Source organism: Schistocerca serialis, chromosome 5, assembly GCF_023864345.2.
Source record: "Schistocerca serialis cubense isolate TAMUIC-IGC-003099 chromosome 5, iqSchSeri2.2, whole genome shotgun sequence".
NCBI lineage: Eukaryota > Metazoa > Arthropoda > Insecta > Orthoptera > Acrididae > Schistocerca > Schistocerca serialis.
This window is the reverse complement of record NC_064642.1, coordinates 296882125-296908190: the sequence shown is the minus strand read 5'-3', so window position 1 is coordinate 296908190 and position 26066 is coordinate 296882125. Positions and strand designations below refer to the sequence as shown.

At 43.7% G+C, this 26066-nt stretch overlaps 1 protein-coding gene and 1 pseudogene across 1 annotated transcript in view; one reads left to right on the top strand and one right to left on the bottom strand.

The window, feature by feature from the left end:
- Nucleotides 1-26066, top strand: part of LOC126481909 (atrial natriuretic peptide receptor 1-like) — a 925501-nt gene that overhangs the window by 539287 nt on the left and 360148 nt on the right. The gene's annotated exons all lie outside the window — the stretch shown is intronic.
- On the bottom strand, nucleotides 16906-17024 carry LOC126482716 (5S ribosomal RNA; annotated as a pseudogene).

Below are 26066 nucleotides of genomic sequence, written 5' to 3'. Positions count from 1 at the left end.
TGTCTATTACTGGCTGGTTAGAAAATGAACGAAACTGTCTCTGACCTTCTGTCGGACTGATGCTTTTAGCAGGAATACAGCTTAAAAAAGAAAGGAAAAGACTGGGTTCGATATCACGGCTTTGCGTTCACAGTGCATGACGTTACTACTAGACCACGAATAGATTATTCACAACAACAGCCCAAGTGGAATTCAATACTTCTTGTGCCGTGTGATGAATGACTCATTATGATAAAACCCTGTGAAATTCGGTGGTTGGTTGGACTGATGTTAACTTGTAATGGTTGAGGTGTGGGTTCTATTCCCACTGTAGGAAGCAGTTTTTAACAGTCACAAACATACCCTCCTCACTTCCAGTAACGGCAATTAAAGAAAGCAGGACTGTGCCGTGCTTCCGACCAACATTAAACATGACCGTTCGCTACAGACGGGAATGGAATTGGATCAGTTTTGTCTATCAGATGCAGGAGTCGCTGCTTGCAGAACTCTGTCTCTAGAAATCTTTCTTTCTCTAGTAATGTTGTTTTAGTTGACGAACTAAATTTCATGTAAGCTCAAAGGACCTTCATTCCTTATTTTAAGTGACCTTTATATTCTGAAAATATCGCCACTGGACTGGGATTCGAGTTCAAATTCCAATTTTTCTCTGGATTTGAACCCTTCGAGATGGTACCGTCCCATTATTTTGTTGTTTTCTCACTATGTCAAATTCCTCCACGTCTCTACGAATTGCGCGATCGTAACTTCTAGTGAAAGTGAATTTGATAGTTGACACTTTTTCATGTGGGGTCTACAACGAGCGATATGCATGGGATTGGAGACCCCGACAGGCCATAAATATTCGTTGCTTTACCTCGAGCCGAACATTTGCAGATCTCGGTACTGGTGGAGAAACAATAAATATTTCATTTCTATTTGTAGCTGTAAAATAATGGTGAAGGCTGCTGGGTTAGAAACCCCGTCAGGCATAAATTATTTGTATCATTGTTTTAGGTTCCAATATCACGCTACTGGTGAACATATTTAATATCTGACATCTGATTGTGGTTAGTCGACAATTCACATAGGTGCTAGGTTCTTACTCCCCATCCATCTCAACAACTTTACTTCGTGGTGATTCGCATTTGTGCGTTGGACTTTCGTGGTTACTTCTCAGCGGCAATATAAGCTTCATGCGGTACCCAGTACAGTGCTAAAGGGATCGTCATTTATTTCCAAGTTCGGACATTCGTCCTTGTAAACTGACACTGGTAAAACTTTAGATATTTTAAATCTCTTTATGCCTTGTCGAGACCAATCAGATAAGAAAGCTTCGTTTGGTTAACAGTGGACTCATATTCGGATCACTAATAACACCTGGTCATTTCATCGAATGAATGTGATAAGACGTTTGCAGTGTCTCTTATTGTAATGTAGTTTAATTTTCAAGGGTTAAGGATTGTCTCATCACTAATAACATGTTTTCTAATATTTTTTATAGGGCGACGTTAGTTGTCATCAGGACTGACTGCAGTGTTCAGTACTACAGAGAGTTTAGAGGACCTGTGAAAGCAACGCTGTGTTAGTTGCTTACAGTCAGGTGCGGCCTACACATTGGCAGTCAGCTGTGGTCTGCTTTTATTGCTATCGAGTGTACATATGCGTTGTAGTTTAGCATCGTTTCGTTATTTATACGTTAGATATGTTATTTGCCAGTCGCTAAAAATAATCGAAAAATCTTTGGACGTGTAAAACTATGTACGTATCAAACCAGACTTGTGCCGAACCCTGTACAAAATGACATACTGCTTGACCGAGCATTTAGAGTTTTATTGATGACTTCACAGAAAATTGCTATACTAGCCCGAAATTGCTATAAATGTAATTGTCAGGACAGGTCACTTCATTTCTAACCAACATAAAATATTTAGTGTGTTTCTTCGAAAACTACTATGCTATCTTGTAAAAAATGTATTTTTGGATAAAACAAGCCTTATTTCGTCAGTTTTCATATTGGATTGAGAAGCTGACAGTATTTTGACGTGCATACATCGTTTCGCAGTTACTCTGCTTATTTCAGCCAATCATACTCATATTCAATTCGGATTGGTTGTTACAGCATTTCGCTCCAAAATTATTCACATGAGTTTTTCTACCGGTGAGTTTTTCTAGAGGCAGTTTCTTAATTTTCAGTTTTTGCTATTGCATACTTTAAGTAAACAATCGCAAGAATTTTAAAAAAGACATAAGGACAAGACGTACGCTTTTCATGCTGTAACGTCTGTTTTGTCCTATGTTGGAAGTTTTTGTCTCCATAGACATATTAATTTCCAGTATGTTGCTGTCGCAACTTGCGTTAACATACTTCTGCAATGCATGTGCGACGTGGTTATCGTCGCCCTTGGCAGCGCAGTGTTCCTGTGCACAAGTCTTTGAAAGCAATAGATATGACCTTGTAGGCCAATTCAATAAGCAGCAGCTTATTAGTGATCCAAATGTCTTTCGTGGACTGAGAATGCAGTCACGTGATGTTAGTGCTGTCTTTGGAGGCAATACCTGGTTGACCTTGGCTGTTGTATGGGAGAACCATGCAGACTATGGTAGCCTTGAAGCTTTCCCTGATGCAAACATTTTAGTTTGGATGACATGGAGTATAGCGGAGAGTACAGGACTACTAGCCTAGTTTCCCTATGGTACCTTCGTTCCAGACAAGCCGTTTAATTTGTCTACAAGGAGAAAGAAGAAGCTGAATACTGACGAATACTTGTGCATTTGGGCCAAAGTAGGGAACAACAATTGTAAATTCGTTACAAGAGTACGTTCATCCGTCCTCGGCAACAGAATGCACCTTTATAATATTCGCAGATTTAAACTAAGAGATTACAGAAACATTTATATCGACTTTACATAGTAGAAACTCGGAAATACTACATCATTATTAACACTAACGAAAAATATGTGTAGCTGACTTGATCGACGTATTTTGTGCAGGTGACGATCCACAGCGAGTAGGCATGTGGAAAATGTCATATTTCTACCGCCAAGACCTTCTGACAGTTTTGTGTTTACTGCTGGTTTCGACCTTCAGATAATCTTGAGGTAACTTAAAGTTACTTACGGCGCTACATTGCTAGTGTTGTTGTATCGGCTGTAGTAAATATGAATATGGTGTGAAGATCGAAAGGGTTGTTAATACAGAATTATTATCAAGAGTTATTGGCTGTTGAAGTATAACTTTTACAGAGGAATGATCAAAGTCAGTTATCTAACGTTGCTTAACACAGTTGAACAGCTTCAGTAGACGGGGTCAGGTAGGACATGAGCAGGGTGGCTTGTTTCTTTGCTGCAACGCCTCCAGTTCCCAGTCCTTATCGTCAGACCAAGTAGGAGTTGCGTGGCTCCTACACGTCCTCCACGTTCACAGCCGCAGCTCATAAATCAATCGCGACGGTATCGACATGTGACGTGGCATAGCCTGGTTACCTGAATAGAAGGCCCCAAGAGCGGTAAATCGGTTGCACGCTGCGCGAGTACTCAGCGCTTAATCCGGATTATTGTAACGAAACGGTATATTACGAAAACATTAACAGATAGTAGAAATGAGAACCTTGTACGAAGGTGTCACTAAAGATGCTACATATAGCCTCCGTTAAGGGGAAGTAACAATTTTTTAACCATATCCAAATCCCAGAACACAGTCCCCGTTTGTCTGGGAAAAGTGAAAAACTATCAAAAGATTATTCCTAGACGACTTTTTGTATACAGTTTCACAGCGTCTTTCATTTTAGCCAGTCATTGGTCTTTCTCTACCTGAAATAATAAAGTGATGATTTTCCACGTCAAATGATGCACATTTTTAGCTGTTGTATCTAAAAGTAGTTCTGCACCATGTTCAGTACAACTAATGCACTAAAATCTGATTTCTCATGGATGGAAGAATTCGATGCACTCAAGCAGATTTGTTTTCTACAGCGACAGATTATTTCATAATCCGTTTCCTTAACGCTAAAGTTGTTCTTTGTCCTTGACGTGTAACTTTAAAGCTTTATCGCAGAACATTTCAGTTCACACTAAAGCTTTTCGACTAATGTTTACGTGTCCATGCAAAAAATTTTATAGACAAAGTATATATTATTAGTAGAGGCCGAGCCGGCCGGGATGCCCGAGCGGTTCTAGGCGCTACAGTCTGGAACCGCGCGACCGCTACGGTCGCAGATTCGAATCCAGCTTCGGGCATAGCTGTGTTTGATGCCCTTAGGTTAGTTAGGTTTAAGTGGTTCTAAGTTCTAGGGGACTGATGACCTCAAAAATTAAGACCTATAGTGCTCAGAGCCATTTTTTTAGTTAAGGCCGAAAAATTACTACAGTCTGCAGCTTGATATCTAAGAAGCATCAGTATGTCCTTAACCAAAAACAAACAGACTCCAATAGCTCGTGAGTTGTCACGTTACACAACTGTCAAAACATGAATCTAGGAGAAATATTATGTGAGACCAAACGTAGTACCAATATGAAATTAAAATAACTGAGATCTCCAAGACCAAACGTAGTTAAGGATTTGAAATTAAAATAACTGCTATCTCCAGTATGATCATATTGTCACATCTCATCTGACTGGTATTTCTCCATGTGTTTCATATTGAAAAAACACGTTCTCCCCCCCCCGCCCCAATCTAAACAGCTTTACTGACACTGTAGTTTACTCTGCTTGAAAACAAAAGAGTAATGTAGTAAGACACAAGCATCACTCAGCATCTCTACCGCTTAAACGCAACGTTATTAAGCCAGGGGCCTGATATATTATCTTTTGTTTATCGTAGAATTTTCCTGGCTGTTGAGGTGAACTGTTGAGATGACTTACCACCCGACTAATACGTTTTGTGTGTCAACTACTAAGTCACACCATGGCATGTACTGCTTGTTAAACTTACAAGTTCCACTATAACTGGCTGTGTCAGCAGGTTTTATGGCAGTATGAAGAAAAGAAAGTGATACCTAAATTGTTCCGCTCTTAGAACAAAGATTCATGTCTGTTTTATTTTTACATAAATCTCACACTTTCATTCGAGTGGGCGAAGAACACTGCTCTGCCGAACTTAAGGACTAGACAGATAAGATGATTTCACAAGGAGAAGAATCGTTGCGAAACTAGAAGAAGGGAAAAGTGTGAAGAGTGTAGCCCAGGAGTCAGGTATTGCTCACAGCATTGTTTCACGTACAGGGGGAGCGTTCCGAACCACAGACACTACTGCCCAAAGTAGAGATTGTGGTCGGCCACAGTCAACTACAGCATTAGATGACCGGTATATTATGCAACAGGCAAAAAGGGACCTACATCAAACAGCGGGTGCAACCTACCTTACAAAACTCTCATTCGACCAGTACTTGAATACTGTTCGTCAGTATGAAATCCTTATTGATATCGAAAATAGATAAGATGCAAAAAAGAACAGCGCGTTTCATAACAGGTTCATTGAGCAAGCAGGAAAGCATCGTAGAAATGATCAAGCAATTCCAACGTCAGACGCTGCAAGAGAGCCGTCCTGCATCATGGCGCTGCTTACTGTTAAACTTCCGAGAGCGTACATTCCTAGAAGAGTCAACAAATATAATGCTTCCTCCAATGTGCTGGATTGTTACAATTTAAGTGCAGCTACTAGCGGAGGTCGAGTGTAGGCTGTAATTATCGTATGTCAGCGAAACTTGGCAGATATGTTAATATGTTAATGCAGAACCGATTTACACTAGAAAATTATTAGTTCCAAATTTAACTACCAGGTGCAAATCTCACTCTGTACAGCATCTCGTCGGTGGCTCCACTGCTCATATTGAACAAACCGTGTCCGCAGTGGTTAATAATCAAACCAACATAATGCCTTTCTCACTTGTTTGAACTTTTCCACCCATGTCCCGTTCCTAATCCGTTACATACGGCAACATTTTGATACATCTTTCTTGTATTCACAACGCCACATATGCACCTGGTGGCCAAAATTGGAACTAATTTTTTTTCCCTTGTAAATCAGTTTGTGAGGTGCCGGGGCTAGCAGTGTATTTAACACTAAATTCTTCTAGAATCTTCGTATGGAAATGATGCTTTAACCCCCCCTTTTCTAACTCCGACTTTTGTTGTTACACATGGATTAAGAAGAACCGTGAACTGACTGTAATCGACCCTGCAAGTTGAGTAGAGAAGAGTTTGGCACCTGCAATAATTTAATTTGATAGAAATTAATTTGATAAAGGAAAGTTTCATTAACGTAGTGGAAATGAAAGGGTTGCTCTACCGATCAACAGAATGAAAGTTCTGTCCAAAATAACAATTTGATTTATTATGACTAAACTCAAAATAATAAACAAAACACATGAAACCTTTACAATACATCAAACTGGATACTCAAATAAATGCTGTGAAGGTGAAGTTGTCCATAAACTAGATTGTGAGATTTTTGACCAAGTGGTATGTGGAGCCAATTCCTTGCAACTCAAATTTTAAGAGAAACACCCAGCCAATCCAACATTAATTGCTGCTACTGTAGTGAGAACTCTGACAATGAACACCCAGGAGACAACCATGTTAGAAAAGACGGGAACAGGCGCGCTCTGCTGAGCTCTGATTGTCGCACGGCTAAATTCCCTAATCTGCCGGTGCTGCGGACATACATTACCAAGCCGTCTTCTTAACTGCAAGGACACGATCTGGCATACCGGAGGCGATGGCTGGTTGCTTCGATGTCCCAACGTGGTGATGATAATGTCGCGAGTATAGCCCGAAACAAATTATTCTGGTCTGGTTGCTCAAATGCGACTTTGAGGGAGACAAAGAAGGCTTGCTACACAATCACTGATGGTACAGTGATTGACATTAACAAGCGAAGTCACACAGTAACTGCGATTCAGTCAACTTCAGTCAAAACTGTTCAAGACGGACAACATAGGCTGCTTATACGCAGAACGCTCAATTGCCAACTGTACTCGGAAAGTTACGTTGAAGTCGAAACTTCAGCAACTTCGTCCAACAGTTACAATTAAATGAAAGTATATTAGACAGCCAACGGAAGGCAGACTGTCCAGAGCAGCGAGAGCTCAGTCTTGTAACCTACTCCAACCGAAAGGCGAGAGCCGACTCTCTCGAGAGCACTCATACAAGCCGAACACAGAACATTCCCGCCCCCACGACAGTGGCCGTGGTTAAAACGTGCCAATCAGCAACTCTAAAACCGGCGGAAAATTCCACTCTATTGCCGAAGCACTACTAATCCACCAATGGAGATACTTGGCGCCAATTTCTGCGCCGATTTTGCTACGTGACGGAGCTATCCCCTGAGCAAGCCAATCACAGTTATGATTTTGCAGAAAACGCGGGAATTTGCCCGCCAAAACTGCCTGGGAACCCAAGTCATTCCCACGCCGCGCTGGTAGCCTGTCAGAAAGTGTTCTCACTAAGTTTCTGCGAAGTAACGGAATCTCTAGCCCCAACCGCTCCTTCAGGCCCCTGTGCGCGTGTCGCCCCCGCTCTTATGACAATGTCGGCGTCTGGACAGCATCCATTCGACTCCCTCACATCCGTCGGCATAACCCTTTCAAGATCAGCAGTACCCGCCTGTCACCGGACCACCCGGGTGACGAAAGACGCTGCGTGGGAAGTCCGCGTGTGAAGCAATAGCAACTTTTCACCACATGCAATTAGAGAGGAAAATATTCATATCTTCTGAGTTCTCAATACCAGCCTTGTAACGACAGTACTCGGCCATACTTCTCCAAATCGAATTGCTCAGAGTAAGATATAAATATGAGAGGGGGCAAGTCACTGTGTGCATCTAAAGGCATGCCACCTCTCAAATTCCTCGTCAACACATCAGAATATCTACAAAGTTTCCCCATAACAACCTCAGTGTGCAGCTGGACGTTAATTGTTACCATCCAGTATACCTCCCGGAAAACCATGTAAAGATAGTTAGAGAGATTTGAGTGCACACGGAGGGTTTCTGGCAGTCGTTCTTCCAAACTATTCGCGACTGGACAGGAAAGGGAAAGACAGACAATGATACACAAGTTTCCTCGGCCATACACCACAAGGTGGCTTGCGGAGAATGGATGTAGATGTGAATGTAGATGTAGAACGCCAGGTCCAGCCGTGTGGCAGCAGTGAATAGGCAGACCGTCCCGGACTGTACGTCAGGCAGCGAGAGGCAGCTGCGACCCACAGCCTCCGGCGCCCCGCTGGACGGAATTTGCACGCCAATGTCATTAGGTAGCAGCGGCGGCGGCGGCGCCTGGGGCTATCGACGCGGCGCAGCCCGGCGCGTGATGTCGGCGGCGCCGCCTGCCGGATGCCAGGCACGGACGACGCCTGGCCGCCTGCCGCCCGCCGACCCCTGACCCCTGACCACGGGAGCGCGCCACGCTCCTCCACTAGCCAGCGGCCACCGACCGGATTCTGCCACCCGCTGCCTGCCTGTCACACATAAAAAGCACAGCCGCGTCCCTTCTAGCGTTCCAAGTCCGTTCTAACTCTCCCTCCAGGCGATAGCTGTACTTAGTTATCTGAGTCTGTTCTACTGTGCACTTTCGAGATACGCGACTCAGGGTATCTATCTGTGTATTAATTAAACAATGGGGAATTTTAAAACGCTATCTTAATGAGTGACCCTGTCACTCACAAATACCCCCCTGCAGGAAATTTTTAGAGTACAGGTGACAGAAAACATTAACTGTGACCCAACAAGAGAGCTCTGCAATATGAACTTATCCAATGTGTTATTCCAGTCACTGTGAAGTTAATGAAACATTGTCTCACGCTTTTCTGGCACAGATCAAATACTTCCTGTGATCGATGCTTAGTAAATACACGACATATGAACAAATTAAATGATGGAGGCTGAGCTGCACTCTACTAAAAATGAAAATTCTAGTCTTCACAGCACAATTTATTTAGGGGAAAACCCATATGGTGAATATGAACAATAAGTCACAGAATGTCTAGCGGACACATAGAGACTTTAAATGACTGCTGTAAATTAATATTGGGCATCTCCTGCCTAATTCTGCCCGTTGGTTAATAATGCGACCTGAGATTCCCTACAAGAAATGGCTGGCGTCGCTTCCGTACTGAAAAAAATTGATGAATCTACTCCAAACTATTGACTTGAAATCTCGATGGAGCATCTTTATACAAGTGATCCCAATCATTTGAACTGTGTGCCCTGAATGCCGAGGTGAGTGGCGATTTCACAGTCTCAGGGAGCGTGCCATTGACATGGAGCGACGACTCTCGAGGTATTGTGTGGTGCAAGCTAGGAGGCAGCCAGCAGTGTCTTCAGTGCTGAAATCTAAAGCCGGCCGGAGTGGCCGAGCGGTTCTAGGAGCTACAGTCTGGAACCACGCGACCGCTACGGTCGCAGGTTCGAATCCTGCCTGGGGCATGGATGTGTGTGATATCCTTAGGTTAGTTAGGTTTAAGTAGTTCTAAGTTCTAGGGGACTGATGACCTCAGTAGTTAAGTCCCATAGTGCTCAGAGCCATTTTTTTGAAATCTAAATCCTCAGACAGCAGACTACTAACCAGAAACTGCTAAGCCCAAGCTTCACTACCAGCCAAAGAGGCGAAGTTAAGAAATGTTTTAATTGTAAGTGTACAACAGAATGAATGGTTCGAATGGCTCTGAGCACTATGGGACTTAACTGCTGAGGTCATCAGTCCCCTAGAATTTAGAACTATTTAAACCTAACTAACCTAAGGACATCACACACATCCATGCCCGAGGCAGGATTCAAACCTGCGACCGTAGCGGTTGCTCGGTTCCAGACTGTAGCGCCTAGAACCGCTCGGCCACTCCGGTCGGCTGTACAACAGAGAAAGTGCTCATAAGAAAACTGTACGCTACACACAAGACCGAGAACTCCCAGTCAAGGGGCGGAGTTCAGAATCGTCTGAAACGAAAAACAAAAGTTTTCTATGTGAACTGCCTCCTGTAACAGAAGTTCTGTCAGCCCAAGGGCTCTGACAGAGATCTCTATGGCTCAGTCGCTCACACAGAAGACTACCCAGCGCGATGGCTTGGACCGCCCTCTCCTTTCTCAAAAACTGCAGGTTCTCCAGTCTCCTCTGGTTACCCACCCCCTCGGTAAGAGCGGGCGGATCATCAACTTAGTACGTTCTGTTCGTACTCTCTGAGCCGTGGCCAGCTCGCATTCATGCCGTTTGTTCTTTGGCATTTTGTCACAGTCGAGTGGCGTCTTATTTCTCCCTGAGTTACTACCATAATGAGTTGCTGACTTGCCTCTGTCAGTGGCAACAGCAGCGCTTATCGATACTAGTACTGCTGTACTATCTTTGATGTGACCGCTACACTTCCGTGTCGTGGTGTGTGTGGCAGTTGGTTGGTTGGGACATAGCAGCGAGGAAGTCTCCGAGGCGCAAGGTGGCATGCACACACGTAGGATTGTGAGGCGCTAGCTGCGAGAGCTACAAAGTTCGTTGCCCACCGAACCTGGACACTGAAGTTGAGTGATCAGTTAACCTGTTATGAAACCTCAACTGCTGTGAAATCTCTTCGTTCATTGCCAGTTGTTGTTCCCTGGGCCGTTCCGGCTAGCAGCAACGTATGGTGTGTTGGAATTAGCGGAATTTTGCAGCCGTCTTCCTGTATGGTCTTTAACTATTAAATTGGTTGTTACTTATCAATGAAGTGCACCAGCGGTATTTTATGCCTTGTGGCCATTAATGCACCAGTTACCTGCATTGTTCGTTAGCGTAGTTTTCTGGCAGGGTGTTTTTCCTCGCCGTGATGACGCTGTCCGGCAAGACGTGTAGTTCGAACGCCTTTTAGTTGTCACTATATTTTTTTTTCTTACAGTGGTTATTGTGCCTTGGCTGTTTTTAGACGCCAATTTTGAAGACGTAGTGCTGTTGGTATCTTCATCCTTGGCTGATACTTTCAGTTGTCGTGCCATTGGACGCGCAGAAGGGAATTGATAAGGTTCTTGGTCTTTCCCTCAGCTGTCCCTGGGTCGGGTTGCCATCCAAATATTTAACCTTACTCTTGGCTGCCTGTCTCACCTCACCTTACGTTACAGGTACCTCCTCAGGCCGCCCTTGAAACACTTCTGAGCCCCACCGTTCAATTGGTTCTATATTGTGATTTTCATTTTAATCTGAAGAACTGTGAGAGGCCTTCAGCCGTCTATTGATTTAGTTTGTTTTAATTTTAAAATAGGGCCTTCAGCCGTCTTAAATTAAAATTTGTAGATTGATTTGTTTAAAAACTAAATTTTGAAAGTTTGTTCTACCTGAAATTCTTATTACCCAGTCCTTAAGCCCTGAGTTGTTCAGTGTCCAGTGCGTGGCCTTCAGCTCATCTTGTACGTGAAATATTTTTAAGATAAGGCCTTCAGCTGTCTTAAATTAAAATTTGAAGATTCATTCGTTTAAACCGAATTTTTTTAAAAAATTTGCTCTGTCTGAAATTCTTGTTATCCTAAGCCCTGAGTTGTTCAATGTCTTGTGTTTGGCCTTCAGCTGAGTATTTACGTGAAATATTTTTTTTAAGTTAGGCCTTCAGACGCGTGTATTCTTTAAAGCAATTTTTTATAACTTGTGTTCAGGCCTTCAGCCGTTCTTGTTTTTGGTGTGGTTTTGGGCCTTCAGCCCAGGAGGTGTCTCAAGTTTTACTAACTAGGCCTTCAGCCATATTGTTTTATTTTGTTCCTTTTAAGGCAATGTGTAATTAAGTGGTTCTTAGGAAAATAAAGGTTTGTGTGCTTTCTTGCAGCTGACAGTAACTGATTACGGCCCCCTCCACAACCATAACCTGACCCGCTCTATCCTGCGAAACCAGATTTCACTCTCACTCCCCTCACTCTAAAAGGCTCCAGCCAACCGCAAACTCTGGTTTCTCCTTCTAAATCTTCTAGGACAAATTTCCTCTCCCATCGCATAATACAAACGTCCACAGCAAACGTTCACATTAAAAATCGTGGGAAACAGGCTGAGAGACGTGACTCTGTGCTAACGTCTGGTGGCGCCATCCCGAGCCCCAACACATTCCAGGCTGCTTCTGCGCTGTCTACAAAAATTCGCCGTGGCCATCGTTGTATGCTGCCAACCGTCACATTCCGTTCGGCCGCATCGTCATGAAACCTGGCGCCAAGGGCGGCTCCGGGATCGGCGATCACTCTCTTACAATAGCCGTGCTACTGTTGCATCTCTAGGTACCAACGCAGAAAGGGCCTTTCTGCACCCAGCCGTCGGCTGACTCCATGCTATCTACCCCGTTCGCCTACTTCTGGTTGCCCTCCCGCCGAGATACCTTGGTATCGTTCCTTCCCCGAGTTCTTCACAATAGTGCTACATTTAAGACCGATCACCAACGTCAAAATCGATGTCAGTCAATTCTGTATTCATAACAAAATGGCCCTGCTTCTATTACATAATATCAAAATTCAATCTCAGAATGCGCTTCGAAAGACACATTGCACCGTAAGGCACGGTTTACACTGATACGATACGATATGCAATACGACACTTTGCAGTAAATGTCGCGCACCTTGACGCTCATCGGTGTGACACTCGTGTTCTTGCTGGGATCACGCTACTTGCTATATAATGTGCCATTAGACTCGTCAGACGACAAGCAACAGGATGTACGAATCACGATTCTAATTTAGTTTCAGTTTCAATCATGACCTCTTCTAAGAGCATATTATTGTGGCTTATTATTATTTAAGGTTCAAGAAACTGAAAAACAAAACACAATTCAGGGTGCAGCCTTATTGTGGTATAAATATCAAACATTTTTCAGTTGTTTTGTCTCAACCTGAAAACAAATCTGACGAAGCTACGAAATCTTCACGGGTTATCTGCCGAGTGACGTCGTCTTCTAGTCGCAATCCATTGAAACATTGCGACTAGAAGACGACGCAACTCGGCTGATAACCCATGAAGGTTTCATAGCTCAAATACGCCGAGAAAGCCTGCAGTCGCATAAAATCCCACGAATTCAACAGTATGAGTCCAAATAGTTTCCACTTTTTGGAGCAACTATAGGGTAGGGCAAAATAGGTGTTAGAAACTATTTGCACACTCTGCGACAAGGTCGTGAATTTAACTCTGACCCGAATGTGCAATAGAATAAATTACCTTTACTTCACGTCTATGGTCCCAATTTTTTTGTCATCAGACTACCTGTTTCGGTTTACAATGACCATCTTCAGATCTCTATTATAAAAACAGAAAACAAAAAATTTGTAAAGTAAAGGAAATTTAGAAACTATTTGTCTACTGTTATTTAATCGTATGCCATCAATGAGGTTCCTTGTGATATTCTTATACAGCAGCTCTGAAAATTCTATAGTTCGCTAATAATGTCGCAGTTCGCTTTTCAGAACGAAAACACGAACGCTGGAACAGAGTTTGTTTATCGTAAAGACATTTTGCACAAATTCTGGTCCTATTGTAATGTTTTCACCGTTTTTTACAGTTCGATGGAACATTTTGAATAGACTGGGTCCCTACGCGTCTCAAGGAAGAACAACTTAAGACGACCAGCTGGAGAATGTGAAACGACTGTGAACCCTGTAAAGTGTTGAGCCCACTACATCAATAAAACATTCAGCGCAGCAACTGAGGAAGTCGCGAGTCTCTCTCATGAGGTTAATCAAACAGAAACTGAACCTTTTCCCGTACAAAATCCAACTTCACAAATCTCTGAAGTGCAGTAATATGAAGCAGCGATATTGTTTTGCAAGTGAGATGTGGGGCCCCTGAAAATGGATCAGTCGTAAGGATCGTGTTTGGTGATGACGCACACTTCCATCTCCATTGGGACGACAACAAACAAAACAGGCTCCATTGGGATACTGTGAACCCACACGCTCAAGTTGTTGAACATGGTGCGGAATGGCCCTCTTGTAGTCGCTATCTCAACCAGTATGATACTGAAGTTGGATTTATCTAAAGGACAGACTGTTTGAGGGAGCACCTGCAACACTCCAGGACCTTCTTACTGCAATTTCCAGAAATATTCGTGCACTTGAAAATGATGATAGTCAGTAATTCATCATGGAATTCAATTCAGAGCTCTGCACACTCGTTGGTGCACAAAACCTTTTCTATTAATTTTCAAGTTGTCTACTGTAGCATAAATACGGTAACAAGAATCTATTACCCAACATTATATCGTAGAGGATAAAAATTCGTGACACCTGTTTTCGTCATCCTGTACTACCAGCTACTCCGATAAAGCAGGACACAAATTTTGTGCTTATAACGTCTCCTGCTGAGAAACTGCTCATTACAATAAGATAAGTTGGTGACATTGTGTAGATGAACTTAAAAATACCACAGTGAAAATTTTATTTTCTGTAAGACGACCTAGTAAGGTACTTTATTAAGTTTGGACGTATATAAATAACAGTTATACACTCCTGGAAATTGAAATAAGAACACCGTGAATTCATTGCCCCAGGAAGGGGACACTTTATTGACACATTCCTGGGGTCAGATACATCACATGATCACACTGACAGAACCACAGGCACATAGACACAGTTAACAGAGCATGCACAATGTCGGCACTAGTACAGTGTATATCCACCTTTCGCAGCAATGCAGGCTGCTATTCTCCCATGGAGACGATCGTACAGATGCTGGATGTAGTCCTGTGGAACGGCTTGCCATGCCATTTCCACCTGGCGCCTCAGTTGGACCAGCGTTCGTGCTGGACGTGCAGACCGCGTGAGACGACGCTTCATCCAGTCCCAAACATGCTCAATGGGGGACAGATCCGGAGATCTTGCTGGCCAGGGTAGTTGACTTACACCTTCTAGAGCACGTTGGGTGGCACGGGATACATGCGGACGTGCATTGTCTTGTTGGAACAGCAAGTTCCCTTGCCGGTCTAGGAATGGTAGAACGATGGGTTCGATGACGGTTTGGATGTACCGTGCACTATTCAGTGTCCCCTCAACGATCACCAGTGGTGTACGGCCAGTGTAGGAGATCGCTCCCCACACCATGATGCCGGGTGTTGGCCCTGTGTGCCTCGATCGTATGCAGTCCTGATTGTGGCGCTCACCTGCACGGCGCCAAACACGCATACGACCATCATTGGCACCAAGGCAGAAGCGACTCTCATCGCTGAAGACGACACGTCTCCATTCGTCCCTCCATTCATGCCTGTCGCGACACCACTGGAGGCGGGCTGCACGATGTTGGGGCGTGAGCGGAAGAAGGCCTAACGGTGTGCGGGACCGTAGCCCAGCTTCATGGAGACGGTTGCGAATGGTCCTCGCCGATACCCCAGGAGCAACAGTGTCTCTAATTTGCTGGGAAGTGGCGGTGCGGTCCCCTTCGGCACTGCGTAGGATCCTACGGTCTTGGCGTGCATCCGTGCGTCGATGCGGTCCGGTCCCAGGTCGACGGGCACGTGCACCTTCCGCCGACCACTGGCGACAACATCGATGTACTGTGGAGACCTCACGCCCTACGTGTTGAGCAATTCGGCGGTACGTCCACCCGGCCTCCCGCATGCCCACTATACGCCCTCGCTCAAAGTCCGTCAACTGCACATACGGTTCACGTCCACGCTGTCGCGGCATGCTACCAGTGTTAAAGACTGCGATGGAGCTCCGTATGCCACGGCAAACTGGCTGACACTGACGGCGGCGGTGCACAAATGCTGCGCAGCTAGCGCCATTCGACGGCCAACACCGCGGTTCCTGGTGTGTCCGCTGTGCCGTGCGTGTGATCATTGCATGTACAGCCCTCTCGCAGTGTCCGGAGCAAGTATGGTGGGTCTGACACACCGGTGTCAATGTGTTCTTTTTTCCATTTCCAGGAGTGTAGACTGATAAAAGTAGGATAGTTTTTGACAAATGTTCAGCTTCAGTGAGTATTTTATGATTCAGTTTGAGGAGTATTCAGAAGAAATGTCGCTGGATTTAAAGTAAAACCAGTTACCGTTGATCGTGTATCTGGGGGTGGTGAACTCTGTGTAGGAGTAGACAATCCTTTTGAAGATACGAAAGAAGCTCATGAAGATACAGAAAATCCCGATTTATTATCCTTAGCTTCGTCCAGCTACTCATTCACAAGCAATAGGAATTTAGTTTTACGTTCGATTTTATGTCTGTCACAAAGTTTTTTGAAATCAGGCAACATAGACTGAAAAAAACATCCAGTCAGCATCATCAACCGATGACTCCCAGAGTCTTTTCATTTCAGTAAGTTTTCCATTTCCACATTCAGCTTGAATCGGCAGCAAACGAAACAGTGGAACACGAGACACCTCCCTGACTCAACACAGCAGACCACAGCAGGTGGCAATAGCCTCAGGTGCATCCAGGATATTATTAACTCTTGCACCCACATTGCGCCTGCCAGCCTAGTCTCAGACAACCTCCAATACCTCTCCCGTAATTGTTGAGAATGAAAAAAGATATCGCTCTTCTTCCAACGCTAAAAACATTTTCGGTATGTTATCTGCATTCCAGAGGCATAAATATGTGATATAAAATGCACCGAACTTAAACTGACCTCGGACTATCTTCTTTATCACAAATTCTTTAAAATATGCAGGCTTTTTTACTTTACGTCGAAGTATCACAATAACTCTTGACTACAACGGAAGAAAAATTTCTTTATCAGTCTGTGATGTCACTGTAAGATGTGTAAAAATCAATTGTTTTACTGAATAAGAAAATAAAAAGTAATAAAAAACGTCGTCCGATCAGACCTTGAAGGCCCAACGGTACCGACCGGCCGCCGTGTCATCCTGAGCCCTTAGCCATCACCGGATGCGGGTACGGAGGGGCGTGCGGTCAGCACACCGCTCTCCCGGCCTTTTTCAGTTTTCGTAACCGGTGTTGCTACTTCTCAGTGAAGTAGTTCCTCAAGTGACCTCACAAGGGCTGAGTGCACTTCGCTTGCCGACAGCACCTGGCAGACCCAGATGGTGACCCATGCAAGTGCCAGCCAAGCTCGACAGCGCTTAACTTCGGTGATCTGACGGGAACCGGTGTTACCACTGTGAAAAGTCCGTTGGCATTTTACTGAATAGTTCCCTAAAAATCGAATGAGAAAGGCTGCACAGCAAGGAACGTGCGTGAATCCCAAAATAGTTGAGTTGGGTTGGGTTGTTTGGGGATGGAGACCAGACAGCGAGGTCATCGGTCTCATCGGATTAGGGAAGGACGAGGAAGGAAGTCGGCCGTGCCCTTTGAAAGGAACCATCCCGGCATTTGCCTGGAGCGATTTAGGGAAATCACGGAAAACCTAAATCAGGATGGCCGGACGCGGGATTGAACCGTCGTCCTCACGAATGCGAGTCCAGTATCCAAAATAGTTGTTTTTAATTTATTATGCAAAAAGTAAATGTTATCCTCACGAAGTAATTGTGGAGACAGATGTAGCTTTGCCTGTACCAGTAAGTGTTGTTCCCACACTGTACAACGAGCCGCGCTGCGTATCGTATCGCACACCACATGACATGTCGCATCGTCTCAGTGTGCACGCCGGCGTAACTTGCTGCTTATCAACATCAATTTTTCACAAAGTGCTCTAAATTGGGGCAGAATAACAGACTGATACTAGTGGAGCGTCATCGCCATTGTGGTCAACCTACAGCTACATCTACATCCATACTCCGCAAACCACTGTGAAGTGCATGGCAGAGTGTACATCCATTGTATCAGTTTTCAGGGTTCCTTTCGGTTTCAGTTCACGTACGGAATGCAGAAGAATGACTACTTAAACTTTGCTGTGCGCGCTTAATTATTGATTACTCAAGTTTTGTATTCGCTATTCCTAAAGGAGCGGTATGAGGTATACAGGGTGAGGAATTTATAGTATCCTGACCATTTTGCTCCGAAACGAAGTGGAAAATAAAGAATGTTTTCATACAAAATTTGCAGTGTTCGTAAGTGTACATAAGAGAGTGACAATAATACGTCCTTAAAATGCCTTTCTCGGTATTTTTTCAGGGTCAAATAGCTTTTTTTAGAATGGGATGGTATATTTTCTTCGAAGGAAACGGGAAGATCATTCAAGTTTGAGTATAAAGGTTCTATTACATTTATTTATTTATTTATCGTGTCAAAAGTACATAAATATCAATATGTATATGTGTTAACATAATTTTACACCAAAGATGACCAAAAATTGGACACTTCAAGTGCATTTGGTTTAGCTCTCGTAAGGTCTTGCATGCTGCAAGTGGTTGGTGATGAGGAACACTGAAGGAAATTGCTGTTCGTCTGCTCAACGCCACACTGGCAAAGAACTGAGTCCACAGAGAAACCCCAAGACCGCAGATTGGTCTTGCATCTCGTTGTGTTTGATGGTAATCTATTGACAGACCTCCATATTGACCACTTCTCCGAATGTCCAGGGGGAAGCTCTTCCTTTGGAGCCATCCATTCTCCCAAACACCGACATTTCTCCCGCCATCGCGAGATCCTTGCCGCATTTGGATTCTCGATGAGAGCCTCAGTAGTTGTCAAGAAGCTCTTTCTTGATTTCAGACTAGGATGTGCGGGCTGACGACCATACAGTGGATGGGCTTCCTTCGTTGTGGCCTTACTTTTGTCATATCTCGCAGCTACCTCACGTCTGATTTCAGGAGGAGCTCTGCCAGCGAGGCAATGGAGTTTGTCCACAGGAGTGGGTCTTAGCAACCCGTGATAATCCGTCAAGACTCATTTGGAGCCACACCTACTTTCCTGGCATGACAGGACTTGTACCATACCGAAAATGCGTATTCAGCAGTGGAATGACATAGAGCCAGCGCGCATGAGCGCACAGTGCATGGATTAGCACCCCATGATATACCTGTCAATTTTCGCACTATGTTATTTCTGGCTGCCACTTTCTGTTCAGGCAATGCTTTTTATATGTTAGCGCGCGATCCTGAGTTACTCCAAGATATTTGGGAGTAGGATTATGTTCGATCTCGATGCCTCCCCAGGATATATTTAAGGATCTATTTGCCCGTTTATTCTTCAGGTGGAGTGATAGGTGGTGCGATATTGCACAAATAAGGCAGCAAATGGTTTTCACGCCCTTTGGCCTTACTGGCATCCAGTCTGGGGACGTGAAATCCGGGGAGCGAGCAGGCCAATGGACGGGCCCTCTACGTCCTATCCACCGATCAGGATAGTCTCTATTTAGTATTTCTGGCGATATAGCTGAGTAATGAGATGGGCAACCATCGTGTTGATACCACATTGTACATCGTTCCATAAGGATGCGTCTCCAAGGACGCTGGAAGTTCTTGGTCTAAAAGCTTTTCGTATTTACGGACATTCAGTATGCTTCTGGAAATCATCACCACGAAGGGATAGTTATAGACTAATGTCATACGGATGGAATTTATTACGCTTAAGTATTCGAAGTACACTCCCTCAGAGGCTTCCGAATTTTCCCCAGTAGCAGTTCTTCTTCGATTATATTTTCTTGGTGCTACACCTCCCGATTCAGTGAATGGGTTCGCAAGCCGTTAAAAATTTTTTACAGATGGATGTCTACTTTCAGGGTACCGTTCTCCATATAAGTTGCAAGTTGCTCTAGCGTTCTTACCAGCTTCATCATAAATGTAAATCATATAATTTCTCTCGTTAATCGTATATCGAACGTCCATGATTACAATACGAAGTGGAACTCACGGAGAGTAGTAGATAGCGTTCTTATGAGGTTCAAACTGGCTCTGAATAAACTCGTACCGATGTCAACAAACCTGTAAACAAATGAGTATCGTGACTAGAATACAAATAAAAGATTAGCAAACCAGAATACGTGAACAAATGAATTTCCTTCAGTGAATAACAATAACAAAACAAAAGTAGAGAGAGTGAGAGAAGTCATAGTGTATGAAAACCATTTGCTGTCTTATTTACCCAATATCACATCACCTATCACACCTAGCGGCTAAATTTACTACGACATTTACACTCAAAACTGAATGCCCTGTCCATTTCCCTAGAAGAAAATACGCCATCCCATTTTAAAAAGTAATTTGATCCTCAAAAAGCATTGAGAATAGCATTTTAAAGTCACTCTCTTATGTCCCCTTATCAATACAGCCTGTTTTCTACGAAAATATTTTCGATTTTCCCCTTAGTTTCGGGGAAAAATAGCCACGACACTATAAATCCCTCGCCATGTATTCCCAAATTCTCCACTGAAAAGTGGTGTTTGAAAAACACTAAATGGACTTCCATGGGGTGGTTTACGGCTATGTTCAAGAGTCTGCCAGTTCAGTTCTTCTGTGAAGCCCTCCCGTGGATCAAACAAACCTGTGACCATTCGTGCTGCCCTGCTCTGCATACTTACACTGTCCCGTCTTAGATTTGGTACGAGTCCGATACTCTTGAGCAATATTCTAGGTTGGGTCGCACAACCGATCTCCGTAATCAATCTCTTTTGTATACTGAGCCTACGTAATCGTTCCAACAAATCGTCCCTACAACTGGTTACACCCAGGTATTTATATGAGTTGACCGATTCCATCTGTGTTTCATTCGTATCGTAGTCATAGAAGACAACGTTTTTTTCGTTTTGGTAAGTGTCAAATTTTACGCATCTGAACATTTAAAACAAAATATCAATATTTTCACAACCTTCGAGATCCGACGGAATATTTGGACGGCCTTTTCAGACAATAATTCATTATAGATAAGTAAATCACCCGCTGAATGTCCTATGTTACGGTCATTGTTGTCTGGAAAGTCATCAGTACATTAGGACAACAATGGCCCCAACATACTTCCCTGGGGCACATCCGATGTTACGTCTACATCTACAGATGACTCTACATCCAACATAACAGGCTTTCTGCTCTCACCAAGAAAATATGCAGTCCAGCCATAAACTTCGCATGATATCCCGTGTACAGGGTGTCCCATTTTAATCTATACCGGCCAGTATCTCTGGAGCGGCACAATTCTGCAAAAAAAGGTCTCTAGTAAAAGTTGTAAGAAAGGGTTACCTCGAAATCGCCTTAAACCCTGTTTACAAGGTCAAATAAAGGTCAGGTTAATTTTTGCAAATGGTAGTTCCTATTTATTATTCCATATTCGTATTCAACGGAAAAAACTTTTGTCTGTAGAGAACATTTTTTTTTTCGAAAAATTAATTGGTTTGTCACCAGAGGGCACTTCATTGTAACTTTCCCAGGTAACCAGAATCTCGAGAACGAAGCGAGATCGGAAAAAATTTTCAATGAAAATCTTTAATGGTTTCTGAACTCCGTCCACTGGCGAAATTTTCGTGAACTTGAAACGGTCTTGAAATTCTACAGTAGGTATTAACCTGAAAGCAAATACCGCCGGCATTAGCGGAACCCAATATGCACCACTTGGAGGGTGCTGCATCAGAGACAAGCATTGTGCTTGTGCCGGCACAATCAGAGAAGGGAATGATGGGGTCTTGAGACTAACTAATAAGCGTCATTGTTGGGGAATTTGAAATCATGAATGTGGGTTCAGAGAAATTTTACTTTTGGATATTCTGAAAATTTCTTGGCTGTGCTAACTTAGAGAGATTCTTGACTGGCGTGACTCTCATAAATTTTTCTCTTATGCACTTAGAAAAAATGTGTATGAAGGAATTTAGAAAAATTTCACCTCGCCGAACTCTGATGAATTACACCTCGTGGGATTCAGAACAATCTTGACTCGCGAGACTCTAATGAGTTCATGCGAAGTGAAATATTTCCAAATCCGTACAAACAAAACTATTCTCAACGCAAATGTTTTCGGTCCATAAGAGACAAATTTATCTGAGTCAACTTGTCTCGTAATCGACTTTCTCAGCCCCGTCTTTCGTTTCTGCCTTCTCTCCATATTTGAAAAGACGGATTACGATGGGGTATTTTATTATTTTATTGTTTGCATCAATATCGAGATACCTAGAGCTTTTTCAAAGTCAAGAAATACCGTATCTTACCTAACTGCCTTGATTTATGGCTTTCACGATTTCATGTGAAAAAGCCACGTGCTGGGTTTCACGTCATCGATGTTTTCGGAATCAGTGGTGCTTGGCTTGGAGGAGGTCATTCTATCCGAAACGATTCATTTCATTTGAACTCAAAATTTGTTCTAAGATTCTGCTGCAGTTCTTGCAGACGGGTGTAACCTGTGGTTTCTTGTAGCCACTGAGTACATCATTTTGTTTGACGGATCTACGGTATACACTAGTTAAAAGAGGGGCTGACTCAGCCACTAGTTTATTTATTGCTTATTTAGCTTGACCAGATTAGGGCCTTAAAGTCCACTCTTACATCTGCCCTGGAACAACACATACCAAAGATATTACAAAGGATTCCCAGTAATAATAATAATGATATTGATGATAACTGATACTAATAACAATAATAACAATGACACTAATAATAATAATAATAATAATAATAATAATAATATGCAAACAGTGCAAGGACAATTATTGTAGGAAAACACAGCCGCGCGGAATTACCCGAGCGGTTTGAGGCGCTGCAGTCGTGGACTGTGTGGCTGATCCCGGCGGAGGTGAAGTAGTGCGTAAGCTTAGGAACTGATGACCTTAGCAGTTAAGTCCCATAAGATTTCACGCACATTTGAACATTGTTTTGTAGGAAAACACAGCCTCGTTACCGATTCGTAGCGGGATACCACTTGCCACCAAACCGCATAACGCACGAATATTCTGCTACATATCACCTCGCTCTATCCTAACAGCGATTAGAGGTATTTTAGGGATAATAAAATAAATAAATAAACGTGACTTCCATGATCTCGTGACACCGTTGTAAATGGTAATATACTGAAGCACCGACCCCAGCTAAATTACTCTGTGCCCTGAGGGAAGCCGCTGCAATATGACTGTAACGGAAATTATTTTAGTACTAGTATTTTACAAGTTCCTCAAACGATGATTGCTGATTCTTCTGCTTATTGGGGTAGCCACTTGCATCCCCCAACGACGGAAAGAAGGTGCCCCTAAATCTCTGTCTGCCCTGCTGTCTTCTTTGACATGGGCGTTGGTAAAGAATAGTTGACCCCAATTACATGCAGGCAATGAAATCGATGCGGTATGAACTTTAGGCATTCATTTTAGAGCTCCGCAAATCTCTCAAAACTCACAGGGGTTGGAGTGATGCACTAGACAGAATCTTTAACTTCATTCTTAAGATATTCCCAGCCTGCACGTCCGAACTTTCGTCGAAGATGGACTAATGTTGCAAGTAGATTCTTTAATCATAGCAGATGATGATTTGTGTTGACTGAGGGGAAATGGCTTTACAACTTTCCTTTGTGTCACCTTTTAATTGATAGTGTTGCAGAGATCAGAAGAACAATCATTTTGCCATCCGCCAGATCTATATACTCCTATATCTTGACGCTTAGCGTTTTAGATGGGGTGTAGATTTTTCACCTCCTAACAGGTCCTGAGAGCCGCTTCATTTCGTTATACCCTCACTCGCGGTTAAGGTTGTTAAACTACTAGAAGCTGACTGCAGGACCATATTGGTGAGAGACTGAATTAACTCCTAGAAAGATCTACATTGTCCTTAACATGGTTCTCCTTTGTTAGCGTTAAATCTACATCATTCGCCAGCGTCCGATGTGAGAGATGTTCAATATTTAGCGTTGAGATTGACTAAGTGTTTAAGCTATAACCAATGTTAATCGAGTTAAATGCTACGTCTCAGTGGTCTACTGATAAATGTGTTTCGTTGCATATCCTCTCTTGCTGTGAACCAGCAGAGTATTTCATCGATGCCCACAAGAAATCCGATTATAGTCCCCACAATCTTCGAGGAGACGTCTTCCATATCTACATCTTCATGACTATTCTGCAGTTCTCAGTTAAGTACTTGACAGAGGGTTCTCCAAACCACTCTCATACAACCCCATCATTCGGGAGTGTATCCAGAATATTCTTAACTCTTGTACCGATATTTCGGCTGACAACCTTGCAGTCATTCTCAAGCTGTCTCACTTGCAAGATTTTGAAAGCACTGTGCAGTAACCACGCATGCGTCAGAGATCACGCTCTTGGTAACAAGAGCGTCAGCCACAAGTAAAACCTTAAGTCGTGTAAGATAAAGTAAGGGCAGAGTCAGCGAATATAAAGTGCTTACGAAGTATTTAGCTGATCATTATGCTTGACATATTTTGGAATGCCAGGCAGTAACCGGTTGAACAATAGTTCCTTTTGGAGCTCAGACGTGAAATGTGGGGTTGTAAATCTACATCTACATTTATACTCCGCAAGCCACCCAACGGTGTGTGGCGGAGGGCACCTTATGTGCCACTGTCATTACCTCCCTTTTCTGTTCCAGTCGCGTATGGTTCGCGGGAAGAACGACTGTCATGATTTGTCGAGCCGGAAATGCTCGTCTCGGCTGAGTAGACTGTCTACTAATTGTATTTCCACAGTTTTAAAACTCTTGCTAGCGACTCATCTTGAGGATGGCTGAAAAGTTGTCAGCCGAAATATCGGTACAAGAAGTAATGGTATCCCGGATGCAGTTCCGAAAAAATGATGGAATATTCGATACGCAAGGAAAACTTCAAGAAACGCTTCCACACTATTTATCTACCATTTCCACTCTCGAAAAGCGCGCAGGAAAAAGAAACACTCAAATCTTTCCGTGCGAGCTCCACTTCTCTTATTTTCTTACGACGATCATTTCTTCCTGTGTATGTGGGGGTCAACAAAATATTTTCGCGTTTGACGGAGAAAATTGGTGCTTAAAATTCCGTAAAAAGGTCAAGCTGCAACGAAAAACTCCTTCGTTTTAACGATCATCATCCCAACTTGCGTATCATATCCATGACCATCTGTCCCCTGTTTCGCGATTAAAACAAAAAAAAACTAATAAGCCTCCTTTGAACTTTATCGATGTCCTCCGTCAGTCCCATTTGGTAAGGATCCCATACCGATCAGCAGTACTCTAGCAGAGGGATAAACGTAGTGTAGGCAGTCCCTTTAGTGGATTCGTTGCATCTTCTTAGTGTTCTGCCTTAGGCCTTGCCGCAGTAGCCACAGTGTTTTCCATCAGATCACCGAAGTTAAGCGCTATGGGACTTGGCTAATGCTTGGATGGATGGCTGTCCGGGTCTGCCAAGTGCTGTTGGCAAGCGGGATGCACTCAACCTTTGTGAGGCCAATTGAGGAGCTACTTGATTGAGGAGTGGCGGCCTTTGTTACGAAAGTTGACAACTGGCAGAAGGTCGGTGTGCTGACTACATGCCCCTCCATATCTGCATCCAGTGACGCCTGGCGGTTGAGGATGACACGGTGGTCGGTCGTACCGTTGGGCCTTCCGAGGCCTGTTCGGACGGAGTTTTAGTTTCTTAGTGTTCTGCCAGTAAAACGCAGTTTTTGGTCCGCCGGCCCCATAACATTATCTGACCATTCCAACTTCGTTGTTCGTAATTGTCATCCCTAGGTATTTTGATGAAGTCCTTCTAAAAGAAGGGATAGGTTTATAGGACAGATACAGAGACCAAATGAAACTACATGGTTCCAGAGACTCTTTCAAGTCTGAAACATTTATGAGGCATATACGCAGACAGAGGCGACGAAAGAAAATTTGTACCGAGGCCAGGATTCGAAACTGGGTCTCCTGCTTACTAGCCACAGACGTTAACCACTATCCCATCCTGGTTTTGCACAACTGCACGTATTCGTCCTCAATCAAAGTTCCCATTCAAGCGTAAACTCGTTTGGTTTCCCCCCTAAACTCGAACAGCATTGCAGAGGTTCTGGACGTGTATTGGGACAACACCTCAACATCGAATGAAACGGGGGATCCTGCATGGTACCCAGGCATAGGTTCTTCATCAGATGTAACTGCATGCTTCCAGAGACATTTTCAAGTCTCAGATGTTGTGTATATATGCAAACTGAAGTGACGAATGAATACCGGCCGGGGTGGCCGAGCGGTTCTAGGCGCTACAGTCGCTGGTTCGAATCCTGCCTCGGGCATGGATGTGTGTGATGTCCTTAGGTTAGTTAGGTTTAAGTAGTTCTAAGTTCTAGGGGACTGATGACCTCAGAAGGTAAGTCGCATAGTGCTCACAGTCATTTGAACCATTTGACGA